This window comes from Haliotis rufescens, unplaced genomic scaffold, assembly GCF_023055435.1.
Source record: "Haliotis rufescens isolate VD_foot unplaced genomic scaffold, xgHalRufe1.0.p SCAF_14, whole genome shotgun sequence".
Classification (NCBI taxonomy): domain Eukaryota; kingdom Metazoa; phylum Mollusca; class Gastropoda; order Lepetellida; family Haliotidae; genus Haliotis; species Haliotis rufescens.
The window spans coordinates 7,812,785-7,825,352 of NW_025963824.1; positions in this window are offsets into that span (position 1 = coordinate 7,812,785).

Genomic DNA, 12,568 nt, shown 5'->3' on the forward strand with positions numbered 1-12,568 from the left:
GTTCATATAATGGGCTAGTCTCTAATACTTTAGCTCCAGGTGTGTGACACTAGTTCATATAATGGGCTAGTCTCTAATACTTCAGCTCCAGGTGTGTAGCACTGGTTCATATAATGGGCTAGTCTCAAATACTTTAGCTCCAGTTGTGTGACACTAGTTCATATAATGGGCTAGTCTCTAATACTTTAGCTCCAGGTGTGTAACACTGGTTGATATAATGGGCTAGTCTCTAATACTTTAGCTCCAGGTGTGTGACACTAGTTGATATAATGGGGTAGTCTCTAATACTTTAGCTCCAGGTATGTAGCACCTGTTCATATAAAATGCTGGTCTCTAATACTTTAGCTCAATGGTGTGTAGCACTAGTTCATATAAAGTGCTGCTCTCTAATACTTTAGCTCCAGGTGTGTAGCACTGGTTCAAATAATGAGCTAGTCTCTAATACTTTAGCTCCAGGTGTGTGACACTAGTTCATATAATGGGCTGCTCTCTAATACTTTAGCTCCAGGTGTGTGACACTAGTTCATATAATGGGCTAGTCTCTAATACTTTAGCTCCAGGTGTGTAGCACTGGTTCATATAATGGGGTAGTCTCTAATACTTTAGCTCCAGGTATGTAGCACTGGTTCATATAATGGGGTGGTCTCTAATACTTTAGCTCCAGGTGTGTGGCACTAGTTCATATAAAGTGCTGCTCTCTAATACTTTAGCTCCAGGTGTGTAGCACTAGTTCAAATAATGGGCTAGTCTCTAATACTTTAGCTCCAGGTGTGTGACACTAGTTCATATAATGGGCTAGTCTCTTATACTTTAGCTCCAGGTGTGTGACACTAGTTCATATAATGGGCTGCTCTCTAATACTTTAGCTCCAGGTGTGTGACACTAGTTCATATAAAGTGCTGGTCTCTAATACTTTAGCTCGAGGTATGTAGCACTGGTTCATATAATGGGCTGGTCTCTAATACTTTAGCTGCATGTGTTTGGCACTAGTTCATATAATGGGCTAGTCTCTGATACTTTACCTCCAGGTGTGTAGCACTGGTTCATATAATGGGCTAGTCTCTAATACTTTAGCTCCAGGTGTGTAACACTAATTCATATAATTGCCTGTTCTCAAATATTTTAACTCCTGGTGTGTTACACAAGTTCATATAATTCGCTGATCTCTAAAACTTTACCTCCAGGTGTGTAGCACTATTTGATATAATGGCGTGGTCTCTAATACTTTAGGTCCAGGTGTGTGACACTAGTTCATATAATGGGCTGGTTTCTAATACTTTAGCTCCAGGTGTGTGACACTGGTTCATACAATGGGCTGGTCTCTAATACTTTAGTTCCACGTGTGTTGCAGTAGTTCATATAATGGGCTGATCTCTAAAACTTTAGCTCCAGGTGTGTGACACTGGTTCATACAATGGGCTGGTCTCTAATACTTTAGTTCCACGTGTGTGGCACAAGTTCATATAATTGGCTAGTCTCTAATACTTTAGCTCCAGGTGTGTGACACCAGTTCATATAATGGGCTGGTCTCTAATACTTTAGCTCTAGGTGGGTAGCACTGGCTCATATAATTGGATAGTCTCTAATACTTTAGCTCCAGGTGTGTGACACCAGTTCATATAATGGGCAGCTCTCTAATACTTTAACTCCAGGTTTGTGACACTACTTCATATAATGGGCTGGTCTTTAATACTTTAGCTCCAGGTGTGTAGCACTGGTTCATATAATGGTCTAGTGTCTAATACTTAACTCCAGGTGTGTGGCACTAGTTCATATAATGGGCTAGTCTCTAATACTTTAGCTCCAGGTGTATAGCACTGGTTCATATAATGGGGTAGTCTCTAATACTATAGCTCCAGGTGTGTGACACTAGTTCATATAATCGGCTGGGCTCTAATACTTTAGCTCCAGGTGTGTAGCACTAGTTCATATAATGGGCAAGTCTCTAATACTTTAGCTCCAGGTGTGTGACACTAATTCATATAATTGCCTGGTCTCTAATGTTTTAGCTCCAGGTGTGTGGCACAAGTTCATATAATTCGCTGATCTCTAAAACTTTACCTCCAGGTGTGTTGCACTATTTGATATAATGGCCTGGTCTCTAATACTTTAGGTCCAGGTGTGTGACACTAGTTCATATAATGGGCTGGTTTCTAATACGTTAGCTCCAGGTGTGTGACACTGGTTCATACAATGGGCTGGTCTCTAATACTTAAGTTCCACGTGTGTTGCACTAGTTCATATAATGGGCTGATCTCTAAAACTTTAGCTCCAGGTGTGTGACACTAGTTCATATAAAGGGCTGGTCTCTAATACTTTACCTCCAAGTGTGTAGCACTGGCTCATTAAATGGGATAGTCTCTAATACTTTAGCTCCAGGTGTGTGACACTAGTTCATATAATGGGCAGCTCTCTAATAATTTAACTCCAGGTGTGTGACACTATTTCATATAATGGGGTAGTCTCTAATACTTTAGCTCCAGGTGTGTAGCACTGGTTCATATAATGGTCTAGTGTCTAATACTTTACCTCCAGGTGTGTAGCACTGGTTCGTATGAAGGGCTGCTCTCTAATACTTTAGCTCCAGGTGTGTGGCACTAGTTCATATAATGGGCTAGTCTCTGATACTTTAGCTCCAGGTGTGTACACTAGTTCATATAATGGGCTAGTCTCTAATACTTTAGCTCCAGGTTTGTGCCACTTGGACATATACTGGGCTGATCTCTAATAATTTAGCTCCAGGTGTGTCGTACTGGTTCATATAAAGTGCTGCTCTCTAATACTTAAGCTCCAGGTGTGTAGCACTAGTTCAAATAATGGGCTGGTCTCTAATACTTTAGCTCCAGTTGTGTGACACTAGTTCATTTAGTGGGCTGGTGTCTAATACTTTAACTCCAGGTGTGTGACACTGGTTCATATAATGGGCTAGTCTTTAGTTCTTTAGCTCCAGGTGTGTAGCACTGGTTCATATAATGGGCTAGTGACTAATACTTTAGCTCCAGGTGTGTGACACTAGTTCATATAATGGGGTAGTCTCTAATATTTTAGCTCCAGGTGTGTACCACTGGTTCATATAATGGGCTAGTCTCAAATACTTTAGCTCCAGTTGTGTGACACTAGTTCATATAATGGGCTAGTCTCTAATACTTTAGCTCCAGGTGTGTAGCACTGGTTCATATAATGGGCTAGTCTCTAATACTTTAGCTCCAGGTGTGTGACACTAGTTGATATAATGGGGTAGTCTCTAATACTTTAGCTCCAGGTATGTAGCACTAGTTCATATAAACTGCTGGTCTCTAATACTTTAGCACCAGGTGTGTGGCACTAGTTCATATAAAGTGCTGCTCTCTAATACTTTAGCTCCAGGTGTGTAGCACTGGTTCAAATAATGAGCTAGTCTCTAATACTTTAGCTCCAGGTGTGTGACACTAGTTCATATAATGGGCTAGTCTCTAATACTTTAGCTCCAGGTGTGTGACACTAGTTCAATTAATGGGCTAGTCTCTAATACTTAAGCTCCAGTTGTGTGACACTAGTTCAATTAATGGGCTAGTCTCTAATACTTTAGCTCCAGGTGTGTAGCACTGGTTCATATAATGGGCTAGTCTCTAATACTTTAGCTCCAGGTGTGTGACACTAGTTGATATAATGGGGTAGTCTCTAATACTTTAGCTCCAGGTATGTAGCACTGGTTCATATAATGGGCTGGTCTCTAATACTTTAGCTGCATGTGTGTGGCACTAGTTCATATAAATTGCTGCTCTCTAATACTTTAGCTCCAGGTGTGTAGCACTGATTCAAATAATGGGCTAGTCTCTAATACTTTAGCTCCAGGTGTGTGACACTAGTTCATATAATGGGCTAGTCTCTTATACTTTAGCTCCAGGTGTGTGATACTAGTTCATATAATGGGCTAGTCTCTAATACTTTAGCTCCAGGTGTGTGACACTAGTTCATATAAAGTGCTGCTCTCTAATACTTTAGCTCCAGGTGTGTAGCACTAGTTCAAATAATGGGCTAGTCTCTAATACTTTAGCTCCAGGTTTGTGACACTAGTTCATATAATGGGCTAGTCTCTTATACTTTAGCTCCAGGTGTGTGACACTAGTTCATATAATGGGCTGCTCTCTAATACTTCAGCTCCAGGTGTGTAGCACTGGTTCATATAATGGGCTAGTCTCAAATACTTTAGCTCCAGTTGTGTGACACTAGTTCATATAATGGGCTAGTCTCTAATACTTTAGCTCCAGGTGTGTAACACTGGTTGATATCATGGGCTAGTCTCTAATACTTTAGCTCCAGGTATGTAGCACCTGTTCATATAAAATGCTGGTCTCTAATACTTTAGCTCAATGGTGTGTAGCACTAGTTCATATAAAGTGCTGCTCTCTAATACTTTAGCTCCAGGTGTGTAGCACTGGTTCAAATAATGAGCTAGTCTCTAATACTTTAGCTCCAGGTGTGTGACACTAGTTCATATAATGGGCTGCTCTCTAATACTTTAGCTCCAGGTGTGTGACACTAGTTCATATAATGGGCTAGTCTCTAATACTTTAGCTCCAGGTGTGTAGCACTGGTTCATATAATGGGGTAGTCTCTAATACTTTAGCTCCAGGTATGTAGCACTGGTTCATATAATGGGGTGGTCTCTAATACTTTAGCTCCAGGTGTGTGGCACTAGTTCATATAAAGTGCTGCTCTCTAATACTTTAGCTCCAGGTGTGTAGCACTAGTTCAAATAATGGGCTAGTCTCTAATACTTTAGCTCCAGGTGTGTGACACTAGTTCATATAATGGGCTAGTCTCTTATACTTTAGCTCCAGGTGTGTGACACTAGTTCATATAATGGGCTGCTCTCTAATATTTTAGCTCCAGGTGTGTGACACTAGTTCATATAAAGTTCTGGTCTCTAATACTTTAGCTCGAGGTATGTAGCACTGGTTCATATAATGGGCTGGTCTCTAATACTTTAGCTGCATGTGTTTGGCACTAGTTCATATAATGGGCTAGTCTCTGATACTTTACCTCCAGGTGTGTAGCACTGGTTCATATAATGGGCTAGTCTCTAATACTTTAGCTCCAGGTGTGTAACACTAATTCATATAATTGCCTGTTCTCAAATATTTTAGCTCCTGGTGTGTTACACAAGTTCATATAATTCGCTGATCTCTAAAACTTTACCTCCAGGTGTGTAGCACTATTTGATATAATGGCGTGGTCTCTAATACTTTAGGTCCAGGTGTGTGACACTAGTTCATATAATGGGCTGGTTTCTAATACTTTAGCTCCAGGTGTGTGACACTGGTTCATACAATGGGCTGGTCTCTAATACTTTAGTTCCACGTGTGTGGCACAAGTTCATATAATTGGCTAGTCTCTAATACTTTAGCTCCAGGTGTGTGACACCAGTTCATATAATGGGCTGGTCTCTAATACTTTAGCTCTAGGTGGGTAGCACTGGCTCATATAATTGGATAGTCTCTAATACTTTAGCTCCAGGTGTGTGACACCAGTTCATATAATGGGCAGCTCTCTAATACTTTAACTCCAGGTTTGTGACACTACTTCATATAATGGGCTGGTCTTTAATACTTTAGCTCCAGGTGTGTAGCACTGGTTCATATAATGGGCTAGTCTCTAATACTTTAGCTCCAGGTGTGTGACACTAGTTCATATAATGGGGTAGTCTCTAATACTTTAGCTCCAGGTATGTAGCACTGGTTCTTATAATGGGCTGGTCTCTAATACTTTAGCTCCAGGTGTGTGGCACTAGTTCATATAATGGGCTAGTCTGTAATACTTTAGCTCCAGGTGTGTGACACTAGTTCCTATAATGGGCTGGTCTCTTATACTTTAGCTCCAGGTGTGTAGCACTAGTTGATATAATGGACTAGTCTCTAATACTTTAGCTCCAGGTGTGTGACAGAAGTTCATATAATTGGCTGGTCTCTATAATTTACCTCCAGGTGTGTAGCACTGGTTCATATAATGGGCTAGTCTCTAATACTTTAGCCCCAGGTGTGTGGCACTGTTTCATATAATGGGCTGGTCTCTAATACTTTAGCTCCAGGTGTGTAGCACTAGTTCATATAATGGGCTAGTCTCTAATATTTTAGCTCCAGGTGTGTGACACTAGTTCATATAATGGGCTAGTCTCTAATACTTTAGCTCAAGGTGTGTAGCACTGGTTCGTATGAAGGGCTGCTCTCTAATACTTTAGCTCCAGGTGTGTGGCACTAGTTCATATAATGGGCTAGTCTCTGATACTTTAGCTCCAGGTGTGTGACACTAGTTCATATAATGGGCTGGTCTCTAATACTTTAGCTCCAGGTGTGTGACACTAGTTCATATAATGGGCTCCTCCCTAATACTTTAGCTCCATGTGTTTGGCACTAGTTCATATAATGGACTAGTCTCTGATACTTTAGCTCCAGGTGTGTAGCACTGGTTCATATAATGGGCTAGTCTCTAATACTTTAGCTCCAGGTGTGTGACACTAATTCATATAATTGCCTTCTCTCTAATATTTTAGCTCCAGGTGTGTAGCACTGGTTCATATAATGGGCTAGTCTCTAATACTTTTTCTCTCCAGGTGTGTGACACTAGTTCACATAATGGGCTGGTCTCTAATACTTTAGCTCCAGGTGTGTAGCACTGGTTTATATAATGGGCTAGTCTCCAATACTTTAGCTCCAGGTGTGTGGCACTAGTTCATATAATCGGCTAGTCTCTAATACTTTAGCTCCAGGTGTATAGCACTGGTTCATATAATGGGGTAGTCTCTTATACTTTAGCTCCAGGTCTGTGACACTAGTTCATATATTGGTCTGGTCTCTAATACTTTAGCTCCAGGTGTGTAGCACTAGTTCATATAATGGGCTAGTCTCTAATACTTTAGCTCAAGGTGTGTTACAGAAGTTCATATAATTGGCTGATCTCTAATACTTTAGCTCCAGGTGTGTGACACTAATTCATATAATTGCCTTCTCTCTAATATTTTAGCTCCAGGTGTGTAGCACTGGTTCATATAATGGGCTGGTCTCTAATACTTTAGCTCCAGGTGTGTGGCACTAGTTCATATAATGGGCTAGTCTCTGATACTTTAGCTCCAGGTGTGTACACTGGTTCATATAATGGGCTAGTCTCTAATACTTTAGCTCCAGGTGTGTGACACTAGTTCATATAATGGGCTGGTTTCTAATACTTTAGCTCCATGTGTTTGGCACTAATTCATATAATGGGCTAGTCTCTGATACTTTAGCTCCAGGTGTGTAGCACTGGTTCATATAATGGGCTAGTCTCTAATACTTTAGCTCCAGGTGTGTGACACTAATTCATATAATTGCCTGGTCTCTAATATTTTAGCTCCAGGTGTGTAGCACTAGTTCATATAATTGGCTAGTCACTGATACTTTAGCTCCAGGTGTGTAGCACTGGTTCATATAATGGGCTAGTCTCTAATACTTTAGCTCCAGGTGTGTGACACTAGTTCATATAATGGGCTGGTCTCTAATACTTTAGCTCCATGTGTGTAGCACTGGTTTATATAATGGGCTAGTCTCTAATACTTTAGCTCCATGTGTGTGGCACTGGTTCATATAATGGGCTAGTCTCTAATACTTTAGCTCCAGGTGTGTGACACTAATTCATATAATTGCCTGGTCTCTAATATTTTAGCTCCAGGTGTGTAGCACTAGTTCATATAATTGGCTAGTCTCTGATACTTTAGCTCCAGGTGTGTAGCACTGGTTCATATAATGGGCTAGACTCTAATACTTTAGCTCCAGGTGTGTGACACTAGTTCATATAATGGGCTGGTCTCTAATACTTTAGCTCCATGTGTGTAGCACTGGTTTATATAATGGGCTAGTCTCTAATACTTTAGCTCCATGTGTGTGGCACTGGTTCATATAATGGGCTAGTCTCTAATACTTTAGCTCCAGGTGTATAGCACTGGTTCATATAATGGGGTAATCTCTTATACTTTAGCTCCAGGTGTGTGACACTAGTTCATATATTGGTCTGGTCTCTAATACTTTAGCTCCAGGTGTGTAGCACTAGTTCATATAATGGGCTAGTCTCTAATACTTTAGCTCAAGGTGTGTTACACAAGTTCATATAATTGGCTGATCTCTAATACTTTAGCTCCAGGTGTATAGCACTGGTTCATATAATGGGGTAATCTCTGATACTTTAGCTCCAGGGGTGTACACTGGTTCATATAATGGGCTGGTCTCTAATACTTTACCTCCAGGTGTGTGACACTAGTTCATATAATGGGCTGGTCTCTAATACTTTAGCTCCATGTGTTTGGCACTAGTTCATATAATGGGCTAGTCTCTCATATTTTAGCTCCAGGTGTGTAGCACTGGTTCATATAATGGGGTAGTCTCTAATACTTTAGCTCCAGGTGTGTGACACTAGTTCATATAATGGTCTGGTCTCTAATACTTTAGCTCCAGGTGTGTAGCATTAGTTCATATAATGGGCTAGTCTCTAATACTTTAGCTCCAGGTGTGTTACACAAGTTCATATAATTGGCTGATCTCTAAAACTTTACCTCCAGGTGTGTAGCACTATTTGATATAATGGGCTGGTCTCTAATACTTTAGGTCCAGGCGTGTGACACCATTTTATGTAATGGGCTGGTTTCTAATACTTTAGCTCCAGGTGTTTGGCACTAGTTCATAAAATGGGCTAGTCTCTGATACTTTAGCTCCAGGTGTGTAGCACTGGTTCATATAATGGGCTAGTCTCTAATACTTTAGCTCCAGGTGTGTGACACTAGTTCATATAATGGGCTGGTCTCTAATACTTTAGCTCCATGTGTTTGGCACTAGTTCATATAATGGGCTAGTCTCTGATACTTTAGCTCCAAGTGTGTAGCACTGGTTCATATAATAGGCTAGTCTCTAATGCTTTAGCTCCAGGTGTGTGACACTAATTGATATAATTGCCTGGTCTCTAATATTTTAGCTCAAGGTGTGTAGCACTAGTTCATATAATGGGCTAGTTTCTGATACTTTAGCTCCAGGTGTGTAGCACTGGTTCATATAATGGGCTAGTCTCTAATACTTTAGCTCCAGGTGTGTGACACTAGTTCATATAATGGGCTGGTCTCTAATACTTTAGCTCCAGGTGTGTAGCACTGGTTCGTATGAAGGGCTGGTCTCTAATACTTTAGCTCCAGGTGTGTGGCACTAGTTCATATAATGGGCTAGTCTCTGATACTTTAGCTCCAGGTGTGTACACTGGTTCATATAATGGGCTGGTCTCTAATACTTTACCTCCAGGTGTGTGACACTAGTTCATATAATGGGCTGGTCTCTAATACTTTAGCTCCATGTGTTTGGCACTAGTTCATATAATGGGCTAGTCTCTGATACTTTAGCTCCAGGTGTGTTGCACTAGTTCATATAATGGGCTAGTCTCTGATACTTTAGCTCCAGGTGTGTAGCACTGGTTCATATATTGGGGTAGTCTCTAATACTTTAGCTCCAGGTGTGTGACACTAGTTCATATAATGGTCTGGTCTCTAATACTTTAGCTCCAGGTGTGTAGCATTAGTTCATATAATGGGCTAGTCTCTAAAACTTTAGCTCCAGGTGTGTTACACAAGTTCATATAATTGGCTGATCTCTAAAACTTTACCTCCAGGTGTGTAGCACTATTTGATATAATGGGCTGGTCTCTAATAATTTAGGTCCAGGTGTGTGACACCATTTTATATAATGGGCTGGTTTCTAATACTTTAGCTCCAGGTGTTTGGCACTAGTTCATATAATGGGCTAGTCTCAGATACTTTAGCTCCAGGTGTGTAGCACTGGTTCATATAATGGGCTAGTCTCTAATACTTTAGCTCAAGGTGTGTGACACTAATTCATATAATTGCCTGGTCTCTAATATTTTAGCTCCAGGTCTGTAGCACTGGTTCATATAATGGGCTTGTCTCTAAAGCTTTAGCTCCAGGTGTGTGGCACTAGTTCATATAATGGGGTAGTCTCTAATACTTTAGCTCCAGGTGTGTAGCATTAGTTCATATAATGGGCTAGTCTCTAATACTTTAGCTCCAGGTGTGTTACACAAGTTAATATAATTGGCTGATCTCTAAAACTTTACCTCCAGGTGTGTAGCACTATTTGATATAATGGGCTGGTCTCTAATACTTTAGGTCCAGGTGTGTGACACCATTTTATATAATGGGCTGGTTTCTAATACTTTAGCTACAGGTGTGTTGCACTAGTTCATATAATGGGCTGGTCTCTAAAACTTTAGCTCCAGGTGTGTGACACTGGTTGATATAATGGGCTGGTCTCTAATACTTTAGTTCCACGTGTATGGCACTAGTTCATATAATGGGCTAGTCTCTAATACTTTAGCTCCAGGTGTGTGACACTAGTTCATATAATGGGCTGGTCTCTAATACTTTAGCTCCAGGTGTTAAGTACTGGTTCATATAAAGTGCTCCTCTCTAATACTTTAGCTTCAGGTGTGTAGCACTAGTTCAAATAATGGGCTAGTCTCTAATACTTTAGCTCCAGGTGTGTGACACTAGTTCATATAGTGGGCTGGTGTCTAATACTTTAACTCCAGGTGTGTGACACTAGTTCATATAATGGGCTGGTCTCTAATACTTTAGCTCCAGGTGTGTAGCACTGGTTTATATAATGGGCTAGTCTCTAATACTTTAGCTCCAGGTGTGTGGCACTAGTTCATATAATGGGTTAGTCTCTAATACTTTAGCTCCAGGTGTATAGCACTGGTTCATATAATGGGGTAGTCTCTTATACTTTAGCTCCAGGTGTGTGACACTAGTTCATATATTGGTCTGGTCTCTAATACTTTAGCTCCAGGTGTGTAGCGCTAGTTCATATAATGGGCTAGTCTCTAATACTTTAGCTCCAGGTGTGTTACACAAGTTCATATAATTGGCTGATCTCTAATACTTTAGCTCCAGGTGTATAGCACTGGTTCATATAATGGGGTAGTCTCTAATACTTTAGCTCCAGGTGTGTGACACTAGTTCATATAATGGTCTGGTCTCTAATACTTTAGCTCCAGGTGTGTAGCACTAGTTCATATAATGGGCTGGTCTCTAATACTTTAGCTCCAGGTGTGTAGCACTGGTTCGTATGAAGGGCTGCTCTCTAATACTTTAGGTCCAGGTTTGTGGCACTAGTTCATATAATGGGCTAGTCTCTGATACTTTAGCTCCAGGTGTGTATACTGGTTCATATAATGGGCTGGTCTCTAATACTTTAGCTCCATGTGTGTGACACTAGTTCATATAATGGGCTGCTCTCTAATACTTTAGCTCCATGTGTTTGGCACTAGTTCATATAATGGACTAGTCTCTGATACTTTAGCTCCAGGTGTGTAGCACTGGTTCATATAATGGGCTGGTGTCTAATACTTTTACTCCAGGTGTGTGACACTGGTTCATATAATGGGCTGGTATCTAATACTTTAGCTCCAGGTGTGTAGCACTGGTTCATATAATGGGGTAGTCTCTAATACTTTAGCTCCAGGTGTGTGCCACTAGTTCATATAATGGGCTAGTCTCTAATACTTTAGCTCCAGGTGTATAGCACAAGTTCATATAATGGGGTAGTCTCTAATACTTTAGCTCCAGGTGTGTGACACTAGTTCATATAATAGTCTGGTCTCTAATACTTTAGCTCCAGGTGTGTAGCACTAGTTCATATAATGGGCTGGTCTCTAATACTTTAGCTCCAGGTGTGTAGCACTGGTTCGTATGAAGGGCTGCTCTCCAATACTTTAGCTCCAGGTTTGTGGCACTAGTTCATATAATGGGCTAGTCTCTAATACTTTAGCTCCAGGTGTGTGACACTAATTCATATAATCGCCTGGTCTCTAATACATTAGCTCCAGGTGTGTGACACTAATTCATATAATTGGCTGGTCTCTAATACTTTAGCTTCAGGTATGTAGCACTGGATCATATAATGGGCTGGTCTCTAATACTTTAGCTCCAGGTATGTAGCACTGGATCATATAATGGGCTGGTCTCTTATACTTTAGCTCCAGGTGTGTGACACTAGTTCATATAATGGGCTAGTCTCTAATACTTTAGCTCCAGGTGTGTGACACTAGTTCATATAGTGGGCTTGTGTCTAATACTTTAGCTCCAGGTGTGTGACACTAGTTCATATAATTGGCTGGTCTCTATAATTTAGCTCCAGGTATGTAGCACTGGTTCATATAATGGGCTAGTCTCTAATACTTTAGCCCCAGGTGTGTGGCACTGGCTCATATAATGGGCTGGTCTCTATTACTTTAGCTCCAGGTGTGTAGCACTAGTTCATATAATGGGATAGTCTCTAATACTTTAGCTCCAGGTGTGTAGCTCTGGTTCGTATGAAGGGCTGCTCTTTAATACCTTATCTCCAGGTGTGTGGCACTAGTTCATATAATGGGCTAGTCTCAAATACTTTAGCTCCAGTTGTGTACACTAGTTCATATAATGGGCTAGTCTCTAATACTTTAGCTCCAGGTGTGTGACACTATTTCATATAATGGGCTGCTCTCTAATATTTTAGCTCCATGT